Below are 26,880 nucleotides of genomic sequence, written 5' to 3' on the forward strand. Positions count from 1 at the left end.
AAACATCAGATCCATGTTGGACACAATGACATTCCAATGGTCTACAAAGAGCAGCATGGAGATGACTGTGAACAGAATAGATGTAACAGTAGTTGTTGTACATGTACAGACCATAAATATGGAGTCCAGCTGTGTTTGATGCTGCTTGGCAGACTGACCACTGGGAACCTCTGAGCTCTGCTGGTCCACTCTGTGGAGGAACCATGGACACACACACACACACACACACACACACACACACACACGTTAATTATTGAAATTTGAATTTAGCCTCTAAAAGCTGTGTTCAGTCACTTTTGCTGCTTCCCTTGTTGCATCTGTATTTGTAGTTTTGCTGTCAGAGATCAAAATGATCAATAATACAAATTACACTCCAGAGTCCTTCCACTGTTATCCTGACCACTGACACTTCTTTGTTGGGTTTTTCACTCTACAATCATTTTTGTTTTTTTTCCAAACTTAATAAAAAGTTAAAATATATCAGGAGGTCAACAACAGTTTGTTAAACTCACAGCTGAACTCTGAACATCACACTGCTGGAATCAAAAAACTACTTCCTGTTCAGCTGCTGCTTGCTGTATTTCATTAATAATTAATGAATTGATTGAAGGAATTTTTCTGCAGTCACAGAAATTTTCATTAAACACTTCAGTTCATGAAAATGGCAGCACTGCTAAGGAGCAGGAAGTGGGCATCAGACTGAGTGAAGAGTTTTAGGACAGAGAGTTTGAGAACATCTCCCCTTCCTAAAAATAATCTGAGTTACTGCTGTGTTTGTGGAAACACTCCAACACACACCACTGCACATATGAACATTAGTGATGGGATTTCCGGCTCTCTTTAGAGATCCGGCTCTTTCGGCTCGGCTCACTAAAAAGAGCCGGCTCTTTCGGCTCCGAACCGGCTCTTCAGGTTGTTTTGTTGCTTTAATTAATTTATTATTCACAATAATATAAAATTATGCACAAAAGGAATTACTAACGTTAAAAAAAGTGGTTTTATTTATATATGTTTATATATAAATATATGCGGTGGCCCCTAGAGACAAAACACGTACAAACTCCAAAACACATTTCTAGCATGAACTGAACTTCCAAAGCAGAGCTACTAGATCACTTAAATTACACAATTGAAAGCATGTGTGTATTGTTTGTGTATTTATACACAGGCACTCCAATATATTCAAATAATTAAAAAAAAAGTTCATCTACCTGTTACTATCACACACCAAATCCGGTCGTTGGTACTTGCTGGATTGTGTAGCCACAAGATAACAAAAGCTCAACACTGCGCCCAGCATCCTGGAGCACTTCTGTTGTCTTTTGTAAGTGTTTTGAGTTTTTATGTGCTTCTGAGTTTTTACGTGCTTCGGAGTTTGTACGTGTTTTTACGTGTTTTGGAGTTTGTACGTGTTTTTACGTGTTTTGGAGTTTGTACATGCTTCAGAGTTCGTACGTGATTTGAAGTTTGTATGTGCTTTGTCTCTAGGGACCACTGTAAATATATTTTTATTTATTCACGCCACATAAAATGTAATAAATAAATCATATAATACAAAAATCAACTATTCACATTTCAACTTTTAACTATTTAAATTTTCAGCTGTTTCCTTTTACAAATTTAAAGTGAAAACAACACAAAACACTGCAAAACACAATTAAATATAAATTATAATATGAAAACAAAAAGAACATGCACATTCTCTGTCATATGGGCCCGCATGAATCCGCACTTTCTGAATCCTTTATCATCTGCAACCGAAAATAGTTGTGGATGATTACTATACCGTTTCTAATGTGAAGTTGTTGTCCCTGGCTCTTTTTCTCTCTCTCTCTCCCTCTGGCTCTGTTCCTGTGCTACTGAGTGTAACTACCGCCCCTCCCCCCTCTGCCCAGCGTAAAGCACAAGGCTCGAGTGCAGAGTGAAGCGGAAAAAAAGTGCGAGAGAGAGAGAGAGGGTGAGAGAAAGAAAACAAAAACAAAAACCCACAAGCCGTCACGGCTCGCGATAAGGAGCCGGCTCTCGTCGTTCACGTCAAAGAGCCGGCTCTAAGAGCCATTTCGTTCGCGAACGACCCATCACTAATGAACATGTGTGTGAAACAGAGCTGACATTAAACATGGAGGATTTATTCACAAACACACAACCACATTTACACACACATTACCTCTCTTTAAAGTCAATACCATAACCTTTAGACTGGTCACTCTGTAAGGACGCAGAGCTGGGTGGAGGTCCAGGCTGGTCCCTGTGAATAATGATGGAGCAGTGATGTGAGTGCTGAGCTGTGACATGGAGAAGAGTCATGGACAGTTAGAGATGGTCATCTCACCTCTGAGCTTTGGTCTGGCTCTCATGTTCCCCACACAGAGTGGTTTTAGAGGGAGGGGCTCCCTCCTCTCTTTCCTCACACTGATCCATGCTGCTGAATTCACATCAGCTCACACACAATTTCTGCCTTCACCTGCAGAGGAAACACAAATCATTCATGTGCACATTAACTGAAATCCTCCTTTCCATCATGTGTGCTGTCCAAATATCAGCTGCTTCTTTCCTGCTTCATCTCAGTGTCAGCTGAATGCAGTCAGACAGCAGTGTGAGGCAGAGGAAGCTGCCATCAGCTTCTCTACTTCTACTATCAGTCCACTTGGCTCGAGCCACGAACCACACATGATGCATTCAGGGCACAACCAGGCTCTACCATCAGCCAGCAGGCCACAGCCCAGCTGCAGCATCAGCCACCAGGCCACAGCCAGCCTCCACCATCAGCTAGCAGGTCCAGCCAGCAGGCCACAGCCATGCTCTACCATCAACCACCAGGCCACAGCCAGCCTCCACCATCAGCTAGCACAGACCTTCCCAAAGTGTGGGGCCCGCCCCTAGGGGGGGCACAGAGCCATTGTAGGGGGTCGCGGCATGAAAAAAAAAAAGAACAACAACGTTTGGACACTGCTAGCATGGGGCGCCTACACAAACGCAAAGCAGGAGATGAAGCATGGCTGAATATGTTTCCAAACCAACTTCATTCTAAGCCAAAGACTAGAAAATATGGTGAAGCAAATCTTCCCTTTGGTTTCACCTGCACAAGTGCCGAGGTAGGTCTCCCTGCAGGATTGGTTTTCCCTTTGTCGCGAGCGTGGGCTTGGCTCTTCAAATCATGGACAAACCATATTCCACATTCTTGATTTTTAGTTCACTAACACTTGTTGTAATGACTAACTACTCCTGATATTTTGGAGATGTTAGCTCTTTATACAGTAAAGTTACAGCGGGATATCTCTAAGGCTAGGCGCTATATCCCGCATAAAGATCTCGAAAAGCTCATCCACGCCTTTGTAACGTCGAGGCTAGACTATTGTAATTCACTTTATTGTGGTCTCCACTCTTCCCTTTTACAGAGATTACAGACAGTTCAGAATGCTGCAGCTCGCATTCTAACCAAAACCAGCAAGTTTGCCCACATTACTCCTGTCCTTGCCGATCTGCACTGGTTGCCTGTCAAATATCGTATTCAATTTAAAATTTTGTTGTTTACTTTTAAAATTACTAACAACACTGCACCCAGCTACCTTAAGGACCTTTTAAACCCTTATGCTCCTGCCAGGGCTTTAATGTCATCGTCACAGTTACTGCTGGCTGAGCCCAGATCTCGACTTAAGACTAGAGGTGATCGATCGTTTGCTCTTGTTGCACCTGTGCTGTGGAACAATCTCCCGATTGGCATCTGGGCATCTGATTCTATTCATTCTTTTAAATCACAGCTTAAAACATATCTTTTTAAACTTGCCTTCTCCACCTTTTAATTGCTGGTTTGTTTGTTTGTTTGGTTGCTGTGACCTATTGACCTCTTGTATTAATTCCCTCCTATCTTTCTATTGGTGTCTTTTATTATGGTGGTACAGCTTTTATCTTGCTATTACCCATGTGCTGTAGTCATTCTTATTGGTAGCTTTTATCTATGAACATAACTCGTTATTTTTTATTTATCCGTTATCAATGTTTGAACCTTTTATTGTTTTATGTAAAGCACTTTGGTATGCCCAAGGCTTTTAAATGTGCTCTATAAATAAAGATTGTTGTTGTTGTTACAAATAATATCAGGCTGATCCTTTCTTTTTTTTTTTTTTTTAAATAACATTTTAATATCTAATACATGTAATTAACTCACTTGCAAAATAGTGGATTTCCTTTTTTTGTTTTTTTTTTGGCCTGTCCCGTTTGGCTCTTTTGCCATCAGAATTGTTGTCTAAAGGCGAAGAAAGATGCCCAACGGATTTACTTTACCAAATTGACCATCCCAGCCTTGCCGTAATGGTCCATTTGATTCACCTTTTATTGTTTATTTTATTTTCACTTACTGAATACGGGACAGACTTGACTGGGGGAAAGAAGGGGAGAAAGAAAGAGGGAAAGAGAAACAGCTGAGAAGAAGGACGGGGGAGAAGGGCAAAAGACAAAAACCAACAGAACGGGCAGAGAAAAAAAATGCATATATCAATCACCTGGGTCACCTGCTGAGAAAGAAAAAAGAAAGCAAGCAGAAGAGAACAAGAGTAATAGAATAAACAACATCACAATGATATATGGGAATATGACAGTAAATACTAAATGTTAAACATTATTGTGCAGCACATAAGATCAACAGAACACAGTGTGCTTTGAGGTAGGAGCCAAAAAGGGTGTAGTTTGTGGGTGTGATCACCCGTGTGTACACCTGTGAGCATGGACGTGCTTGTTTTTTGTTTTTTTAAAAGGTTCCTTCATGTAATAATCTGCTAGAGGGTGTGGGGGGGCTGATCCTGCCACGATTTGTTCCCTCGGTTCAAATCACGGACAAACAGGATCCCACAGCTGTTTATGTTTTTAAACCCATTTTGCACAGAGAGGCATTTTTTTGAAAAATGTATTGATAGCAATGTTGAATATTATTACACAGGAAAAAAACAACTACATGTAAAATAATTACACCGTGACGCCTTTGTAAATGGAGGGACAGTAACTGCATGTTTATGTAAGCGTGTAAAACCTGCAGATAGTCAGATTAACAGTATTTTGTCTCTATCTGCCATTCTGCAATTCATCTCATGTAAACAATAACATGGCACACAGTGTGATGTGAAAAAAAGGCACATACCTTTGACGTTGTGTGACGAACTCTGTATTCCTCGTCCACACGTAAACGCAAAAAAAAGGAGTTTTAAAAAATCTCAGTTTTCGGTGATTCGAAACGCCGTTTACGTGTGGACGAAACAGCTGCGTTTTCAAAATCACCCGTGTAGGTGCGGACGTAGCGTAAAAGATTTAGTAGTTTATTTTCTTACTACCTGCAGATTACTTGTATTTGCTTAATTGTTTACTAAATGTTTGAGGTGTGAAATAAACCGCAATGGAGCAAAATATCGGCGTGTGTGGTTGGAGGATGTGTTAGTGCGTACGTGTGTGCGTGCGCGCGCGGGGTGTGTGTGTGTGGGCTTGGGGGACAACATTTTTCTTTTAAAACAAAGGGGGGCCCAGCAAAAAAAGTTTGAGAACCACTGAGCTAGCAGGTCCAGCCAGGCTCCACCATCAGCTAGCTGGTCCAACCAGCAGGCCACAACCAGGCTCTACCACAGGTCTACCAGGTCTACCTTTTTTTTTTTCCTCTTTCAGTCAGCATGTTGTACTCAGTAGCCTTTTTTTCCTTTATTGCTTTTATTGAAAGCTTTTTGTCTACATGAGGTGCAGGAACAGTCTGCAGAGCAAGAGAAACCATACTTCTTACTCCTCTCAAAGGGAACAAGGTGGGATCTTACATCTTTTAGAAGCTTCTCAAATGTGATCATCAGCAGAGATCTCGATCCAACTGATTTAACTGATTTATTTATTCCATATCACTGGTTTATTTCCCAATTCTCTTACCCCCCAAAGAGATCGGGCACTAAGAGAAATCAGTCTGTAATCCTACGAAAAAAATCTGTGAAAAGAAAATGTTTCATTGTTCTTCTGCTTCTTTTATCTGGAAATGTGCAACCTAATCCCGGTCCAGACTGCAAATGCTTAAGTACTCCTTGTGATTTTAAAGCTCGAACAGGTCTTGGTATCACTCATTTAAATGTCAGAAGTCTTCTTCCCAAACTTGATTTTGTGAAAATTTGAATGAAAGAGTTAGATACTGATATTCTTATATTATCAGAAACCTGGCTTACAAAATCAATTACTGACAAAGACATTGCAATAACAGGCTATAATCTTTTCCGTTGCGACCGCCCCAGAAAGGGTGGCGGTGTTGCAATTTAGGTAAAATGCAAATTCCATGTTACTGTCGATTCATCTGTATCTGTTTGTAAACAGTTTGAACTTCTTGCCCTCAAGCTCCAACTTTTCAAGGGCTATTTTATTACCATTTTGGGCTGTTATAGACCCACCTCGGCTAGTAGTGAGGCTTTAGTTTCACTTAGTGAAAAACTATCTACCTTAGATTTTAATGAAATTGTTCTGGCCGGAAATTTCAACTGGGACTGGTTGTCCTCTGCCTCAGACAGTTTTAAATCCATGTGTGATTCATATAATCTCACACAACTAATTTACAGCACAACTCGTCCAAATCTTAACTGTCCAGAAAAGTCATCACTTATTGATTTATTTTTAACTAACATGCCGTATAAATATTCTCACACTGGGGTTTTCACAAATGATATCAGTGACCTCTGTGTGGTAGCTGTAGTCAGACAATTAAAGCTCCCAAAATCAAGGCCACAAATAACTTTTAAACATGATTTTAAACATTTCTGTGAGCAAGCTTTCTTTCATGATTTATGGCACTATAACTGGAGTAGAATCTACCTGATAACTGATCTTGAGCTGGCATGGAATTATTTTTATGACACTTTTATCAAAATTATAAATAAACATGCCCCCATGCGCAAATAGAGTAAAATGCAGAAACAACCCTTGGTTTTCTCCTCAGCTCTCCAGTTTACTCAAAAAAGGGATGCTGCCTGGGCTAAGGCCAGAAAAACTAAATCTGAAGCGGATTGGCTGATTTTTAGACAGCTCAGAAACTGTGTCTGTAAGGTCAGGATTAATGTTAGCAGCAAACAAAATGAAGGCAGATTTTCACAATAAGAAGAGTTTGAATTTTCACTTAAGTCTGCATTTTTTCTGTATGTGTAGCTCTAATTTAAACTAGGGGAAAATAGTACTGAAAAGCAAGCTGTAACTCCTAAAAGTTTGAGGTGTAAGATTATCATTGAAAGAGACCAACAGGGACACAATTAGAAATGAGTATATCAGATGGACAGCTAACTGCAAACACTTTGGAGAGAGAGCGAGAGAAAGACTGGCATCTGCACTTTGACTTAAATCATGTCTTTGTACAAAATGAAATCAATAACTGTCATTTGATATTATCATATAGAATTACACCATTTTATAGTACAAGCAACTGTATTTTTATATCGTCCATCTCATCAATATGATCTTATTAAAACATATTTTGAAAAAAAAAATGTTTTCAAAATCTGACACATGATGTGTCAAGGTTGGCATAGTTTTTTGACATACTCATATGTTAATTTTCTGGGAAGTTAACAGTAATTAAACGACACATGCAAATGTAATATAATATTTTTGGTTGTTCTAATGAAGTCAGTTTGAATAAATAAACGCATAAACCTTTTTGTTATTATTATATAAAGAATGGTGGTCATAATTACCTCTTATTGAAGCAGATCCAACAGTTTGTGACGCAGTATTTTTATTCACACAGAAGCCAATTCAGCTAATTCAGTTCTTTACCACATCTATGCATCCACCTACACTGTAATTATAAAGACCCCCAACCTCCAACAGCTGTTGACACAATAACTGGTAATGGTCAGACAGCGGCTCCTCTACACCTCCTCCACAGACTGAGGGAGGCAGGAAAATCATTCTGGATTCAACTGATGAACACATCAGACCTGAGTTTACAGTCATGCAGCCCACATTTACTGAATCCTGAGATCACACAAATTAAGAATTCCACTAAGAAGTTTTCCTTTATCTAAATGCAGCTTTTTACTGTCTGTGTGCAAACTGATCTTTGTGCCTCACTTCAAACTGGATTTAACTGTGTGTGTGTTGGTGCCACAACTCATGTGTTCACTCCAAAAATATGTCGTCTGACTAGTCAGACTGAGCCAGAGTAAAGTTTCCTTGCTGACGTGCACTGTTGAGGTTATTACTGGAGAAAAGTAATTATTACTGTATTACACATTGCTCATTACTTTCTTAAAATAATGCAGTACATTATTTATCACAGGAGTAAGTATTATTGTTGTTGTTATCATTATTATTATATTAGTATTATTGCACTACCTGTCATATTACATTCATAGACATCAGAGTCCTGGGGGGTCCATGAACCAACTGTTTATACACATTTAGAGGTGATAAAGTCTTTTTTGTGATGGATCCTAATCTTTAAACTACACTTTCATATAAGAGCTGCCCAAACTTTCAATAATTTAATAACACTTTAAAACCAGTTCATTTTTACTGGTATTTAGCTATGTGATTAAAAGTTAAAAAATAATCCTTTATTCTCTTTATTTTAACTGTGTTCATACTCTGTCTGAAAGCCTTTTGGTGTTTTCATCCAAGGAAACATTCTTCATGGAAGTTTAAACTAGAAAAACTAGTAACTGCATGCAGCATAGTTTCAGTTTACAGCACACCTGATCTTTGTGAAGCATTAACAGTAACAGTATGTTATTTAACAGAGCTGTAAAAACACTAACACACGTCAGGAGTTTGTTTGATTATACATTATATGATTTATTTTATGTTACGTAAATAAAAATGTCTCACTTTCTGTTTTGCTCCCAAAGTTCATAAAGACAAACTGTTAAAGGAGGAAACAAAGAAAACTTACAGTTTCTTCACACACACCAACAACAAGGTCCACTCCACACCTGGACAGCTGCTTCCTGGAGGGAGGCAGGACTCCACCTGAAGCTCAGCACAGGTGGGAGGAGGGAGGGGTCAGAGTTTCTGGCTGTTTAACTTTGTCTCATGAGATTTAAAGAGGAATTAAACTTCTCACCACAGTTTAAGTCCACATTGACAAGACTGTCTACTACTAGGGATGAGTACCGATATCCGGTGCCATTATTGCACCAGTTCTGATATAAACTCGTTTCTTGTTTGGCTCTTAGCGAAGGCGGTCTGGTTTGGTATAACCCTACTTGTGAAGTGAAATTTCCCAGCCTGTCAGTCTTAACATGACCCCAAGATCTATGCACCAAGTGGTTTAAGATATTTTTGAAATCTGGACTCAAACCCGAGGTGAGTCTTTAAGTTAGTGGCTTATATGATTTAGACCCGCCCTTTCACATAAGTACTGCCTAATCTGTCAGTAATTGAAAACTACTTATTCTCACTGGCTCTCAGCTTTAGTTGAGCAGGACAGATTTGTTTTTGTTCTGTAAATAGACTCTGATTTACTTCTTTTATCGTTTGATATTTCTTTTGTAACTGAGTGTAACCCAGTGTTAAAAACGGGATTAAAAGCATAAATATTAATACTCTTTTAATTAAAATATGATTTGATAATGGGAATAAATTTTGATAAAATACAACGTACTTTGTCCGTTAGAGTGTTTTTGTTAGATCCACTGAGCAACCAATCATTGGCTGGTCTGACCCTCCCCCAATCTGTGTGCGCTGCTCTAACACCTGTGTATGCCTTTGTGTACTAGTCAGCTACAACAGAGATACAGGCAGAGAGAGATCAATTACTCGGGTTGTGAAGAAGCCAACTGGATTTAAAAGCTTTTCCGGTGAAAATAATAACAGTGATAGCGTATTCCAGAGGCCGTGAGCCAGCATGAGCACTGTGAAGTCCCGTGTAGCATTTGTTGCTTTTGTTGCTTCACATGGTTTTTTTCTTTGCTTATTTGGATTGGTTTTGAGGACTCAAGAAGAATCGAGAATCCCTTTTCCAGTACTGGATGGCGAGCCCAGTTCAAAGAGCTGGTAGATTGTAACCCGACTGGTTACAGACACACAATGACTGTTGAACATTGACAGACTGAAACTGACTTTAAAAAAGGACACAAAAGACAATATATCCTTGGGTCGACTATTTGTGGGTTTATTTTATTTTATTTTCAAGAAGCCCGCTCTACTTTTGTTAATTGTGCATAACCTGCTAATTCCTCTGTTGTCATACACCCTTGGCTTCCCCGAATCTAGAACCTGTCTGATCTGGCCCATATTTCCCTTCTGTCCTCGTACTGCGGTTAAAGGTAACTATACTGCCGTACTACAGGTAAAGAAGGCTAGAAGTAGCGCTAACAGGTCTTACATGCCCACTACCAGTATTACACCACCAGTGCTACATGAGGTTTATATTTCAGTCAATATTTATTGAGAATTTAGTGATTGGAGTAACTCTGTGATTCAAAGTTTAAAAAATAATAATTTCTATGCCCTCTTTAAACTAACTAAGATTCATTCTATCTCATCCTCTGTCTAAAAGCCTTTTCAATTCTCTTCTGCTTGAAGGCTCCATCTCCTCCACCCACTGCAGTGGAGAGTGAATAAAATATATTTGAATCCAAGAAAAAAAACAGATTTTCTCTTTTTTTAAATCCAGTTGGTTTTTTTTTTGTTTGTTTTTGTTTTGCTTTTTTTTTAATGGCATAGAAGAGATTAGAGATAGACCATCTCTAATAGACCAACATCTTTGAACACACCAGAAAGGAGGAGAGAGTGTTTGGTTGTAATTTCTCTTTCATCATCATGTTTTGGATTAAAACACAACCTTTAGTAACATCCCCATTGTGAGTGGAGGAAGCTAAATATTAAGCAGACAGAAAGACCAAGATTAACTATAATACCATCAGAATTAATAGTCTAGACCAAGGGTCGGCAACCCTTCTGATGACGAGTGCCATCTAAAATTTCCTCAGAAGTCAGTGTGCCATATTGCACATATTGCATTAGCAATAAATTTAATAACGCTCTATATTAACAGTTACACACTATATAGAACCACTTTATAGAATTATATTTGTTCACAGATGTTGGCAACTATCAGCGAATAGGTATCAGCTGTTTTGAAACAAAAAAAAGACACTTTTTATCCATAACAAGAACTCAATAACAGCAAATGAACTATACAACAGAAAATACAAATGCTATTTATGGTCTCCTCACAACAATGATAAGAAAAATAAACTGAGCCAATATGGCATGTTTGTTAATACAGGGATACATATGTTAATGTGATCTCTGGTCTCCCACTCATAGACACCGAGTGTCCAGCATTCAGACGTTTAGAAGTTTAACAAGTATCAGTTCTTCTAAATGTACCAATTAGGAACTATATAAATGTCTTTAACATAAAATTATTGGCATTAGCTGGCAGAGGTTTGTAACCCAATCCAGGAAAACTGACTGAAATAAGATCAAGCTTTAATTGAGACTGAAAACATTTCGAAAAGAACAAAATTCAAAGTGTTAAACAAAGAAAATCCAAAGACTTGGGACCTCAAAACAGGGAGAAACACTATTAATGATTAAAAGCTTCAAACACTTAAGAACAAAACTAAAATCTACTGATTAAAAACACAAATTACAAAGTGAACATGACAGCAACACGAAGACATGAAAAAACTGCCAAGGTAAAATACTTTTCTGCACATCTGTGAAGGTTCTCAGTCATTCAGGTCATGCTAGTCTAAGGAGCTTGGAAAGAAAAACGTCTGGACTTCTTTAAGTTGCTTGAAGATGTTTCACCTCTCATCCGAGAAGCTTCTTTAGTTTTAAGGTCAAATGGTGGAGAGTCCCAGACCTCTACATTGGAGAGACCAAACAGCCACTTCACAAGCGCATGGTACAACATAGAAGAGCCACCTCCACGGGACAAGACTCAGCAGTCCATCTGCATCTAAAGGTCAAAGGACACTCTTTCGAGGATGCCAATGTTCACATTTTGGACAGAGAGGACAGATGGTTTGAAAGAGGAGTGAAAGAAGCCATGTATGTCCACTGTGAGTGACCATCTTTGAACAGAGGCGGTGGTTTACGACACCAACTGTCTGCCATCTATAATCCAGTTTTGAGATCCTTCCCAGACGCCTTAACGCCCACTCACATCCTGGGCCATCTGACCTCAGGAAATCACATGATAGGGTGGGGGCCAGGTTTCACACCCGAAACCCTGGCTGATTGTGACCCACACCCGCTTTCACACCTTGGCTCATGTGATTAGGTAGAGGATCATCAGGGGGTGCTTTGTCCCTCTCTGGGGGGGATACTCCCACGGGGTTTAAATCTGGGACTCTTCACCATTTGACCTTAGAACTGAAGAAACTTCTCGGACATTTTCTTTCCAAGCTTCTTAGACCAAGCTACTTTTCTGCACATTATGCATGACTCAAGTAACAGCCTCCACATACAGATACTATCAGCAGGTACAGGATTTAAAACATGCTGTAAATGTTCACGGTGCTTGTGAGAATCTATATTTTCTTCTGACATTCCTTGTAGTAACCCTGAACTGAACTGGAGCTGCTTTGTTTCCTGTTTTTCCAATGGCACTTAAGTAAAACCTGAATGTCAACTTCTTAAGAACAAACTGATTTTATCTAATTGTTTCCAGTTAAAGGGCAGAACAATGTTCCATCAGATCACGGATCAGCGTCTGATGTGTCTAAAGTTTCATACTGATCAATTTAAACTGTTCATCACAGTAACCGGTGTTTTTATGCAGAGTTACTGACTGCTAACCAGTGTGGATTCAGTCAATCAATAATCTATTATCATGTAGATTTGTCTTCAAACACAAGAGTGATCAAAGTTTGTCCTGAAATAAGAGCTGAACATCAGGTCCAAACATCAAAAGAAACAAACAGTCAAACTGTTAAAGGAGGAAACAAAGCAAACTTACAGTTTCTTCACACACACACCAACAACAAGCTCCACTCCACACCTGGACACTAAACACGGACACACGGGTAACCTGCTTCCTGGAAGGAGGCGGGACTCCACCTGAAACAAGACAGGTGGGAGGGGCTCAGCAGGAGCAGCAGCCGAGTTCATTTATCAACATACTTGAAGTTCCTGACAAACAGACTCTGATGTGAAAAGTGAGGCTTCCTTCAGGTCCCTTTCCCTTTTTTCTTTCATCCTTTCCAAAGCTCCATTTACACTGAGCTTTGATTTCAGTGGAGGTGGACGTGTTAAACATAATCATTAGGAGAACTAAGAGACATGATTTGTGGTTATCAAACTGACTTGTTGTTTAACTTTGTGTGTTTTTTTTCTTTTCAGGTTTATAAAGGCAGTTACTTTTCACTCGGTTACATCACCATTCCAACACACTTTTGCACACCAACAACATTGCACACTGTGAATAATCAGGAGTGACTGTCCTCATCACCCTGATGTCCTTCAGCTGTGTAAGCAAACATAAACAAAATGAAATGACCTGTTAGTTTTTTTTATGCTACAGCTCCAACATCCAACTGTAAATACTGAAACCTGATGTTGCAGTTTGAGGGTAAAGGCTATTAAACCCCGATTCATTTGTCCCCATGACAGAACAGAGAAAACCGACTCATAGTGTGTTAAAATATTGATATTTCTTTTATTCAATCATCTTCCGGAAGAGAGAGACCTCTGCACAGCTCAAACGCCAGTTGCAAGAGCTCTCTAACATTAGAATCATAAACTGTGCTTCATATAGGTGTTATTTTGGTACTTTACACATCACACAGTCTCAAACATTGCTTATATGGCAAGTTCCTCATTTCAGTGTCTTATCTATTAATATGGCTGTGCACTAAAACTTCCTGTTTTTCAGTCTGGCTGAGCACTTAGTTTGTGAGTTAAAAGTGGCCTTGCTCTACAAGCCTTTATTAAAGTACATAAAACAATATAATGAGCAGATACACATTAAAAAATATTTCTCTTATCCCTAACAGTCCCCCTTTTTCATTTCTCACTTGAGGAATGAACTAATTCCTAATTTAGCACATTAAGTTTACTTAAATACAATCCAATTCAATTTTATTTATATAGCGCCAAATCACAACAAAAGTCGCCTCAAGGCGCTTAATAGGTATAGAGAAAAACCCAACAATCATATGACCCCCTGTGAACAAGCACTTTGGCGACAGTGGGAAGGAAAAACTCCCTTTTAACAGGAAGAAACCTCTGGCAGAACCAGGCTCAGGGAGGGGCGGGGCCATCTGCTGCGACCGGTTGGGGTGAGATAACAGAGACTTTTACGAGAGAGACCTAATATTTAATAATCCACATTTCACTGTTTTAATCTTTGGTTCAGATGTGGATTCTGTGTTGTTCTTTCTTTGTGATTGTTTAAGTTGTTTATTGCTGGCTTTTAGTTTGTTTTTGTCTGTTTGGGAGCTGAAACAATCTCTATGGATAAGGATTTTTTGACGGGGTAGCATCAGGAGAGAAGGTCCAGACAGGCGTGTTCCATGTTAAAAGCTAAAATATAACCAAAGAGATTATGTTAAACAAACAAAACCTTTCAATTGCCCAACCCTATCTTACCCCTCAATGGGTTGTATGTTTTCAATGTTTCCTTATTATTTTGTCATAAAAATAAATCAAACAATTAAATCAAGCTGTGAGACAGCACCTTGCATCTATGCCAGGCTGTGAGCTGCCCTAAATCTACTTCCTTCACCCCCTTTTCAACTAGTTTAAAACCACTCCTTACTTCCCTCAGAGCTCACTGTAAACTCCCAAAAGATAGAATTAGCTTTTCCTGGTAAAGGGTCCTAGATTATTTTGTCAACCTTTGGAAACATCCTCTAGTTAAACCGTTTCATCTTTAAAACTTAAGCCTGGTTTCTTCGCCCCCTTTAACGGGTAGCGCATATCCGGCCTGAACACTGTGTTTGGGCAATTTACATAACATATAAATCCTGCAACTATTCCTAAAGTCCCTCTCATTACTTTTATGCTCCCATTATAACCTGTGTCTAACAAGCTTTTGATCTTCTTTGCAATGTAAACAACTAGGTGTCTTTATGCTCCGTTCTTCTCCTTTCTCTGGTTGGTTCCGTTCGGTCTCGGGCTTCCTTACTTTTCCTGCCTATGGTGTGCCACAAGGTTCAGTTTTGGGGCCTTTATTGTTCTTACTGTATTTACTTCCTCTTCAACACTTATTGAGCATTTTTAAGGACATTTCGTATCACTGCTATGCAGATGATATTCAGGTATATATCTCCTTTAAGGCCCATGATGTTTCCAAGCTACAGATTTTGCACAAGTGCATAGACTCCATTAGATGTTGGATGGCTGGAAACTTTCTTCAACTAAATGAGGAGAAGACTGAAGTTCTTGTTTGTGCTCCTAAAAATGTTGTACCTAGTGTTATGGAAAACTTGGGTCCACTTGCTACATTTGCAAAACCGTCTATCAGGAGCCTTGGTGTTAGTATTGACTCAGCTCTGACTTTGGATGCCCATGTAAAATCTTTGGTTCGCTCCTGTTTTTATCACTTGAGAAACATTGCTAAGCTGAGTCCCATTGTATCGCGCTCCGAATTAGAAATTGTCATTCATGCATTTGTTTCATCTCGTCTGGACTATTGTAATTCTTTGTTTACTTGTTTATGTAAAGCCTCTTTGGAGCGTCTGCAAGTTGTTCAGAACGCTGCTGCAAAGCTTCTGACCAAGTCCTCCAAGTTTTCCCATGTCACACCCCTGCTGATTCAGCTGCACTGGCTCCCCGTTAAATTCAGAATCCAGTTTAAGGTTTTGACCTTGACTTTCAGGGCTCTGCATGGACAAGCACCAACCAAGTGAACTTTTACATCCATACATTCCCAGCAGGTCCCTGAGGTCATGTGACCAGGGCTTGCTTGCTGTCCAACACACGAGGCTGAAAACAAAAGGCGACAAAGCTTTTGGAACTGTGGCCCCCAGATTATGGAACTCTCTCCCTTTGAGCCTGAGATCTGTGGACTCCGTGGTCGCTTTTAAAAAACAGCTAAAAACCCATCTTTTTAAACTTGCTTTTGGTTGATTTTTATTTTTAGGTTTTAGCTTCTGTGAAGCACTTTGTGATTTTTATCTTGAAAGGTGCTATATAAATAAAGTTTTACTTACTTACTTACTAAAAATGAGAAAAAAGAGAGAGCTGATTATTTGCTCATCAAAGCACAAAACAAAATCACCTGCCAGGTTTTCTGTAAGTGCACTTTTACAAAAATAATGGGCCCCTCTTAGACATGTCCGTGTTCAATGAAACTCCCTCTATTAAAATAAGAAGAACACCCAAAGCAAACTAACCGAATCAACCCATCACTACAACAACAACCTCAAAAATCTTAAACACACAAAAGTTTTGCCACAAGTTCTTCAGGGTCCTGACACTCTCAGGTCAACTGACATAATTTCACCTGCTCAATACACAGAAAATCTTGTTAAACGCCACACAGTCACAGTGTCTCCTCCAGTGCAAGCTTCACTCCTTCAGTCAGACAGGAAACCCAAGTTCCTCTTCTTCTTTTCCTGTCCCGAGACATGTTTAAACATTACCACCTTATTAAATTATTTTATTTCTTTCTACAGTGATCACTTTTTTTTTGATCCATCTGTACAAGAGCACTTCTAATCCGCTATTCTAAAAACTGCTCCACACTAAGCGATTTGGACAAGATGATAAACAGACTCACATGCTCAACATGCTGTCTAGTCTTCATGAGCTCTCTTGTATTTCTAAGTGCAATGCATTTTCTGTTTGTGTGTGAGTTTGTATATGTTTCTTTTTGCAGTGTGTCAGACTCCTTCACAATTTTCCAACTTGAGCAGTCAGTTTTCTCTTTCCCAAATTTTGATTTCCCACATTAAATAACAGCATTCCTCTGTGTTCTCCACCTCCTCCTCTCACTCTGTTGTCCTCTCTCACTTCAACTGTCCAGTACCAGGCAGTTCTCCTTCCGAGACAGAATCCACTCTTGGGTTTGGTCTCCTCTGTGTACACATGGCTGCCGTTAATGCACAGGTTGTTCAGGTCGCTGTTGCTCTGCTTAGAGTGGCCCATCAGTGAGAAAGGACCCAAAGACACCTTGCTGTCAGAGCTGCCGGTTCGTTTGTGTCCTGTGGAGAGCAGGGAAATTATTTTACTGCTATTGTTAATAATCATCAACATTACTATTGCATTAATAATATAATCGGCAGCATTGATATTGCATTCAGATGTTTAAACAGTGTGTGTCTTTCAGAAAGATTAAGTTGCAGGCTGACAGGAAGTTGCAGGCTTTGTAGAAATGAAACCGAGAGCAGAGTCTAAGTTATTCTGAGGAGCTGGTTAGACGAGGCTATTTGAATTACTAGGTTATTCAAATTGTCTGGTATACTTTTATATTCTTTTATTAAGCTTTTAGTAGAGGTTCTTGATTAAAACATTTATTCAATATAGTACATATAGTTTCAGTTAGGTTGTTACACATAAGGATGAGCCTCTGTTCTGGTGAAAGGTCAGAAGTGCAACGGGTGTGATAAGAGAGCATTTGAGGACGACACATACACACACACACACACAAACACACACACACTGAGTTAGAGGGAATAATTTATAGGTGAGAGGTTAGTTATGTTTACTCGCAACTGTGAAAGAGGAACAGTTTCTTGTTGTCTCTGCAAGAAAGAGGAACAGCGTCTGGCAGGATGTGGGGCTCGTGTTCCAGACGAGATAGAAGACAATGTTCTTTTAAACTGTGTTAAAAGTCATTGTGGTTTTGATTTGACGTATGTATATATTCTGTCTGTGACGTATGAAGGGGCGTCATTAATTCAAACCCTGATGCTATAAAAATCTGTGTATGCTTTGATTAAGTTGAAGATCAAACCCTGTCTGCGTACGGACTGGTCTTCCCACGCGTGTATTCATTAAAATCAATTGTTTGACCAAGATCTTCTGGACCTGGTTGTTTGTACTCTCCTTCCTCAATATTTGAACCTCAACAGTCCCAATTTGCATTTCTTCTTAACATCAGGAGAGTTGATACTGAGGAGGCAAGATGAGCGGCTGCCACTCAGAGATGAATCCTTCTCAGGTTGAGTCCCCAGTGTGGACATGGACTGTGAGATGTTACGCTGCAAGTTTGATTTTCGGGCAAAGAGCTTTTGAGCTTAGCTTTCTTTTTCTCATCCATGTTATTGCTCTTTGGAACTGCATTCCTTGTCTTCAGCCAGGGGTGAGAGCTTGCTGGTGAGGTTTAGTAACACATGGCGCTGTAAACAATTCAACCAAAAACTTGGCCTGAACATTTCTAATGATATTAACCTATAACTTTCTTCCGACCGCTGCATGTGGAAAATCGATCCAGATCATGAGTGCTTAACCGACCCGCTTCTCTCTCTCCGGTCAGAAATACCAATTCATGTCATGTCTATAAGTGTAAGCGTGTTCTTCATTGCATTTATGTTATGTGGTAATATTAATTGAAGCTGCTTCTTCATTGCATGTGTATTTTATAATCAGGTTTAATTCATGCCTCTTTGCCTCTTTTTTTTGATGTTGTGGACAATCCTAAACCTCCATGATTCAGCTTCCATTTTCAATCCAATTATATCCTGTATTTTCGCACTCGAGTAGTGATGGTAAATTTGATTCTTTTTACTGAATCGAGTGTTATTGAGTCATTCACCAAAGTGAATCGGGTGTTTTGAGTCATTTGATTCACTGAGTCAGTTGACCAGAGAGCGCAAAAATTTTACATTTTCACTCAAACTTAATTTGTTTCTCTTTTCATGTAAATCCCACTGCTAAGATGAATGATAAAAAAACCCCAAAAACATTTCTAAAATTAAGCAATTTCTTATCAAAATTGCTTAATAAACATTTATTTTGTTTATTTGTATTTTATTAGTATTTTCCTTAAGTGTGTCAAATATATATTTTCTCATCTAAATGTCCACTGCGCTGTGAGCCAGGGGGCGGTAATGCGCCTTAAAATTGGTTGCCAACCAAGAAGAAGAAGAAGAAGCTGTGAGCCAGGAGGGAGGGGGTGAGTGAGTGATTCGTTCGCTCGCTCTATGATTCAGCACAGGAGGGAGGGGGTTAGTGAGTCCTGAGTGATTCGTTAGTGAGTCCTGAGTGATTCGTTCGCTCGCTCTTTGATTCAGCACAGGAGGGAGGGGGTGAGTGAGTCCTGAGTGATTCGTTCGCTCTTTGATTCAGCACAGGAGGGAGGGGGTTAGTGAGTCCTGAGTGATTCGTTCGCTCGCTCTTTGATTCAGCACAGGAGGGAGGGGGTTAGTGAGTCCTGAGTGATTCATTCGCTCTTTGATTCAGCACAGGAGGGAGGGGGTGAGCGAGTCCTGAGTGATTCGCTTATGCTTACGATTCAGCACAGGAAGGGAGGGGGTGAGTAGCTCAAATGTGCTGTTAGCATGTTAGCAGCGCGATGCTACTGTGAACCGAGGAGCTATTTTCTTGATGTGAGCTTCTACTCAGGGGTTTTTCTTCCAGTTCAGAGCACAAATGCTTTTGTTACGAAACTGGCTGTTATTTCCCCCCCCCCCCCCCCACAATTTTAATTATAAGCTAGATATATTTCTACTAGTGGAATTAGTTTGCTAACAGCAACAGGGATGAGTCAGTGAGTCAGTTGGGCTTGTGAATCATGACTCACGAGTCAGTAAAGTGATTCTCGAGTATTGAACGATTCGTTCACGAATCGAACATCACTACACTCGAGCTCGTCCGAGCTTTACCTCTCACTGGTCCCTGTCCCTCTTCTCACAGTGTCCTGTGTGGCCTTCAAATCTTCAAATCTCCAGCAGGTAATAACAGGTAATAACAGGCCCAACTCAGCTGTTTCTTCTTCTCTGTTTCTTCTCCGTTGATCTTTTCAGTCTTTTCTTGTAGGTCAACTCCCAGCTTGGCAAATATCCCGTTCAGTGCCTTCAAACAGTCATGTCACTTGTCAAGTTTCCAGCTTGTCATTCAAAGCTCATGTTCCATCAGTGGTATTCATACATGCTGTTGCTTGACCCTTCAGTGTTATAGGTCAGTTGCACTGACTTTTGCCTGCTGTTAACTCTTCAAGTCCATGGTGTTCTGTCTGTCTTCATCAGGAGATCGACTGTCCTTTAAACTTCTTCGTAGGATTGGGACAAATTGAGAGGTCAAGCTGTAAAATTTTAAGCCAAAGGCTGGCCTGTTTCTCATCCCAATTCTGTTAATCTCTCCTTTTGCCGCTGCACTCATGTTTTGAGGTTGAGAAGACTCCACCTGTATTGTGTTACCTTTCCACAGTTTCACCCGGTTCGTAGATTCCTCAGGCCTCCAGAAAGAACACCGGGGACTCAGTAGTCAATTCACAACACTTTTATTAATCCACACTCATTGATCACACTTATTGATTATACCTATTGATTACACCTTCTAGAAGGGAGATGTACAGGACCCCGGAACTCCTCTGCAGATCTCAACTTCTTTGTCTGTTACATGCAGTTTTGTATCAGTGACCCCCCTTCTAAACCCTCTACAAGGTGCCATAAAACTACGTACTATGTTTACATACTTTCACTTGTGTGTGTACGAACCTGTAAATGCCTACATGTGCGCGTTCCCGCGTGTCTATATGAGTGCTCGTGTGTGACTGTGTACGTATACCTGTGTGTATGTGTGAGTGCACATGAGTGAGTGTGTGTGTGGATGTGTGTGTGTGTGTGACAGTTAAAACACTGTGGGGGTAGGTGACTCCCTAGAGGTCATAAAAACCCATCTCCCTTCCAGACCACAGTTATCCAGTTACAAATGTTGAGACCCCCACCCAAACATCCTCTGGGGAAATTCCACTCAGCATTAACTCCTCTCTGTTTTACTTTCACAGTTCAAGTGGGGGAGGGGTCTCCTACAATCTACTCCTAAGTTCACAACACAATGAGCCCTTTATTATATTAAGGGCAGTATCAGTATCTCTACAATAGTTCGACATTCTATGTTTACACGTTTCTAAACTCTAAATCAGCTAAACATTCCTACAATTGACACACTAAAACATGTAATTAATATCATTTTATTACTTTTTCTTAAGACATTCAGTCTCTAATTCCTCTGTTTTCATGTTGCAACGTCTCTCACCAGCTCACAAGCTATATTCAGACTTGCTGTTTGACACACACACTCTCTTCTCTCAGACTTCCTCTTTTTCCCGCACTATGAACCTACGTAGTGTTATTATTACTTATTTATTATTTTGTACAAATCACAGAATCACTCAAGTCCAGTACTCACAACATTCACCCACTTAGAATCACTTAAAATACGCTTCCCTAAGAGGATTTTATGAAACATGCTTTTTAGAATCAGAAAGAGAAAGTAGACAACACCCAGTAACTGCTTATTCAGCCTTAAACTAAAAGAAAAAACTATTATAAAAATTAAAACCTCACACACCAAAATGGAAAAAAATAAAACACACCAGCATTTATCACTCAAAATCTTCTAAATCACTCTAGATCTTCTGACTGAAATTTCACAGCTTCCTCATTCCTCACATTCTCCCGTGCCTCTCTTATGTTTCCTGTTTTACTTTGACAGTCTTGTGTCCTGGGTTCAGTTTTCAATTTTTCTTCCGCCCTGCCTCATTTTGTCAGATTGGTCCCACCTGTGTTTCCCGCCTGTGTCCCATTGCCTCATCACTCTCTGGTGTGTTAAAACCCTGTGTTTTCCTCTGTCCATTGTCACATCATTATCCTTCGTTGCTGTGTGTTTCTGCAGAGCGCCACGTAATTCCAAGTTGTCTGTCTTAGTTTTCCAATTTCCTAGCTTTAGTTCCACGTTTCTAGTTCCTAGTTTCCTGAGTTTTGGTTATTGGGGCTTTTATATTTGAATGGCTTGCTACACTAATACAGCTGCCTCCCTATCCCCCTGTGTCTTGTGAGTCCTGCATTTGGGTCCTCATCTTGCTTGCCACAGCACTAACCTTGACATATAAGCAGAAATCATATCGATCCAAAGGCACATTTATCAATTCAAGTAGACACAAACCTCAAGCTTATTGTTAGAGTGAATTGTTAAATGTTGTCATTTCTATGCTTGCCAACTCTGATGAAAGAAATTCCACTGTCCTTACCCCCAGATTCTCGAGATTCTGGGTGGGGGGCTGTAGTATTTTATTGCAGATACATCCTATCTGGAAGATCTGTTTTTTGTGATGTTGCTCCTGCGTTTATGACCCTTTGGTCAGCAGGAGGTAACACACACACACACACACACACACACACACACACACACACACACACCACACACACAGTGCCTTGTCTTTGTAACCAAGGGGGGTTACGTGGGGAAGGTACGTGTTGTAAACTATTGTTTATTATGTGAACGTTGTCAATAAAAGGCCGCAAGCGGAGGTCGTAGTCGGGGTCATTTGTGATGAGCTGAGATACCGACAAGACCTCCCTTGCAAGTGAAACGATCGATCGCTGTTGTCTTGTTTTTCTTTCACGGGAATGAGTCCTGGATACAGCGGGGTCTGAGTTTAGACCCAACATTATTTGGTCCTTCGGAGCGGGATCCTAACACATCGCATCCACCGAGGAGAGGGAGAGGACGCCACCGCAGTCTGCTAGCAGCCATCGTCTGGGACGATTGACCAAAGCCCTAGTACTTTGCTTTGCTACCAGGCCGGACAATTTGCGCCTAAACTCCCCTGGGGATGGATGGTGATTCCCATGAATGGAAACAACACGAACAGTGAGTAGAAAAGGCCTTATGCGTCACTGAGACTGTGCGTTTAGGACGCAGGTCCATGAGAGCTGTGCGTGTAGACGCAAGTGATAGGCCTATGTTGTGCGTGTGCGGGCCAGACGTGGTCTGCGTGAGTGTGGATGATTGTTGTCTTGTAATGGAGAATTAACTGTAAGTCTGTCTTGAAAGAGGATGAAATACACTGCAAAGTTTTTATTGGGCAGCATGTGGTGTGTGGATTGTTGACGAATGAAGTGAAATTGTGCTCTAAGCAGAAGCGAGTGTGAGTGTGTCTGACGTCACGGTGTGTGTGAAAAGGTATCCAGCTGGGGCAGACGTGATTATGCAGATCACCTGCCCAGTGGATAAAAAGAAATAAAATAGTTGTGTTGGTGAATGATAGCATGAAGAGTGTTTGGTGTTTCTCAGTCTGAAACAGCTGTAATGCTACTTTCTGTTTTGGAGAAAAGGACAGTTTTAAAAAAAAAACAGAGAGAGAGAGATGTGTGTTGTTTTAAGCAGTGATGAGAATAATGAAAATGTGATGAGAGAGGAACACAAAAACGTACAGAAAATGCATTACCTATACTAACCCTATATGCATACACAAAACATGATACTCATGAAGACCAGACAGCATCTTAAGCATGAGATTCTGTTTGTCATCTTGTCCAACTTTCATCCAAGTAAGATGAAAGTGATACATAGACTAGTGGACTGAATATTATAGGAGGACAGATGGTTGCATCATAGAGTAGAAAACAGAATGCTGATGAGAGGTCTTAAATGAGTGAGCTGATTGTGAGTTTCTGGTGTGTGAAGTTTTACCATGGCACACATTTAGTTACATGAGAAGAAACTTATTATGTGATGAGATAACAGGGTTATGCTGTATGTTGTGTGTGATTGGATGAATGCTGACACAAAAACACACAGGCATAATCTGAAGGTACGACGCGACACCGAGCACAGGAAAACACAGGGCTTAAATACACAGGGTAGTAATGAGGGAATGGGCAACAGAAGGAAGACACAGCTGGGAGAGATCAGGGCTAACGAGACGGGGGGAACCAAGCTGCACACACTAAAATAAGACAAAGACTTTCACAATAAAACATGAATTACTAAAAAAGAACGCAGACTCAACACTGAGAGACAAAATAACATGGAATACATACATGGAACTCAAACAATACATGAAGCAGAATAAAACCAAAATATAATAAACTCAAAATACTGGGTCCAACGGACCCAGAACCATGACAGTACCCCCCTCTAAGGGCTGGCTCAGCCCTAAACAAAAAAAGCACAACAAAACAAAGTACCAGGCCAGGGTGGGCAGAGTGGGTCCAGGACAGAGGGACAGAAACCAAACAAAAAACAAGGAGCAAGAGTCCAGATACACAAAACAAGACCGATGCCAACGGCGGCAATGAACTCTTTCCGGAGGCCGTCCCCGACAGAGGCTGGACCAGGCGGCAGCGGGACGGGACGGCTGCGGAACCTGACGGTGGTGATGCTGCAGGCGGTGATGCTGCAGGCGGTTATGTAGAAGTCACGGGGGATGATTCAGCAGGTGACGGCTGAACAGACCTGTCCGGACCATCAGCAGATGTGAGGATGTGCTGGCTTGGTCCTCTAGGACCCTCAGCTAACAAGGCGTGGTGCTGTGTGGGCTCCTCGAACCTGCCAGCAGACGTGGCATGAGGCTGGACGGGCTCCTCGGACCCTCCAGCAGACGTGGCATGAGGCTGGACGGGCTCCTCGGACCCTCCAGCAGACGAGGCAGGACAATGGCTGGGTTCACCCGAACCCCCAGCTGACGACACTTGAGGCTGGACGGGTGACTCGGGCCCTCCAGCTGACGACACTTGAGGCTGGACGGGCGACTCGGGCCCTCCAGCTGACGACACTTGAGGCTGGACGGGCTCTGCGAGCTACAGGTGGCTGCTGAGCAGCTAGCTGAACTGAAGGTGGTTGCTGGTCAGCTGAGTGAGCTGAAGATGGCTGCTGATTGGTTAACTGAATAAACATAGCCCCAGAATAAAGAGTTCCAGACGAAACAGTCCTAACTCCTGGGTCCGAAGGAACAGTAGGAGCACAGTCTCTTGAGCCAGGGGGAAAATAATCGTTCTCAAAACTAATACTGTTATTTTCCCCAAACAGGAGCAACACGAGCTCTAGGGTTCACGAAGCTGGCATTCACAGCCTTGGGGGAAACAGTCTGTTTATCCCTAGGCACAAAAGGTGAATGAAGGGCAGGGATAGCTCAGTAGGTAGAGTGGTGGCCCCATGATCGGAAGGTCGGGGGTTCAACTCCACTGAACGGCTACCCTGAGGTACCCCTGAGCAAGGTGCCGTCCCTACACACTGCTCCCTGGGCGCTGCATTGGTGGCTGCCCACTGCTTCACTGGGTGAATGGGTTAAATGCAGAGGAACCATTTCCCTATGGGGACTAACACGCACACTTTACTTTACACTTGAAGGGAGACTCTGTCACTCACCCTAGGCGGTTGTTTGAAAAGAATCCCAGGCTCCTGCTGGGGCTGTGAGTGCTGGCGGCGTGTTCGCTGCCTCCCTGTTGAAGAGGGAGCAGCGCTGGCGGAATGTGACGAGGGAGGACTCGGCTGTGGCTGCTCCTGCTGTGATGTGGAAACGCTGGGTGAGTCAGGTGGCACGATAATAATCCCTAAAATCCTGTAAAAAGCTTGTGCAGGTGTAAGCTGATTGCTTGCGGTCTCATAGTAATCCTCCCGGGACCGGCTGGAGCGTTTTCTGTGAGACCAGGGCATCTGGGGGGAATAAGCAGGTACGTGGGCCTAAGGGTAGGCTGCTAGCGAGGAACGGCAGCATGGGGGCCCTCCAAGCGCTAGCCGGGTCCCGTCAAAACGGGAGCTGCGCTTCCTCAGTGAGTCCGCTGGATCCAATACTGGTTGCGTCGTTCTGTCAGGGCTCTGTGTGCGAGCAGGCGGAGAGGAGGATCCAAGCGCAGGACTCAGACACTGAACTGTAACTCAAAAACCTCAGCTTTATTTGCTGGCAGAAAACAAACATAAACTGAGCAATGGCAATGACCGTGAAACACTGACACAAAAACACACATGCATAATCTGAAGGTACGACACAACACCGAGCATGGGAAAACACAGGGCTTAAATACACAGGGTAGTAATGAGGGAATGGGCAACAGAAGGGAGACACAGCTGGGAGAGATCAGGGCTAATGAGACGGGGGAACCAAGCTGCACACACTAACATAAGACAAAGACTTTCACAATAAAACAGGAAACATGAATTACTAAACAAGAACGCAGACTCGACACCGAGAGACAAAATAACATGGAATACATACATGGAACTCAAACAATACATGAAGCAGAATAAAACCAAAATATAATAAACTCAAAATACTGGGTCCAACGGACCCAGAACCGTGACAGTCTTACTGAATCTTTTATTTCACCTAATGTTCATGTTTATTTGATCCTTTTGTGTGAAGCGCTTTGTGACCGCTGTGAAAAGAGCTTAATAAATAAACTTTAATTATTTATCCCTTAAAATCAATCAATCAATAATCAATCAGTGAGTTTGTGCGTTTGAGTTTGTGTGTTTCAAAGATGGAGGCCACGCTGCTCTCAGAGGACTGTGTGTGGTTGTGGTAAACGTGTGAGCTGCTGCTGCTTCTTCCTCACATGTTTGATATGTTTCATGTTTCCAGCTGATGCTGATCACCCTAACCTTAACATCACAGACCATCCTTTGGTTCTTCTTCTGTTCCTCTGAAACTTCCTGTGTGGTGCCTTTCAAATTAAAAGCCCTCCCTGACTGTAAAGACTGGACTGTGCTGCAGCTGGTGGAAACAGTGTGTAGGTGTGTTGTGTTTGATGGAGGACTGAAGTGTGTGTCCAGCTGAGCTCTCTGTGTGCTCATATATACAGATGCTGATAAACAAATGTTTGTATTTGGACCCTGTTACTGATCAGGACCTGCTGTGTGTTTCCTGTCCACATGTCTACAAAGAGTCGCACTTCCTGCTGTGGTTCAGATGTTCAGCGTGTTGCTTTGTTTCTCACATGTTGGCTCCATGGTCTCTGCTGCTGTGGGCTGATTGTTAGGATGCCTGGGTCGTTGACCCAGGGTTTTTGAGTTTATTATTATTATTATTTA

General features: G+C 41.4%; 1 pseudogene across 1 annotated transcript in view; it reads left to right on the forward strand.

Moving 5' to 3' along the window:
* The window catches only part of LOC147333804 (uncharacterized), a 169,495-nt pseudogene that overhangs the window by 25,471 nt on the left and 117,144 nt on the right, over positions 1 to 26,880 (forward strand). The window lies entirely within an intron of this gene.

Source organism: Aulonocara sp. 'chitande type north' Nkhata Bay, linkage group LG3 (assembly GCF_057382095.1).
Source record: "Aulonocara sp. 'chitande type north' Nkhata Bay isolate Kocher_YH1m ecotype deep benthic linkage group LG3, A_spYH_male_GT1.1, whole genome shotgun sequence".
Taxonomy (NCBI): Eukaryota; Metazoa; Chordata; class Actinopteri; order Cichliformes; family Cichlidae; genus Aulonocara; species Aulonocara sp. 'chitande type north' Nkhata Bay.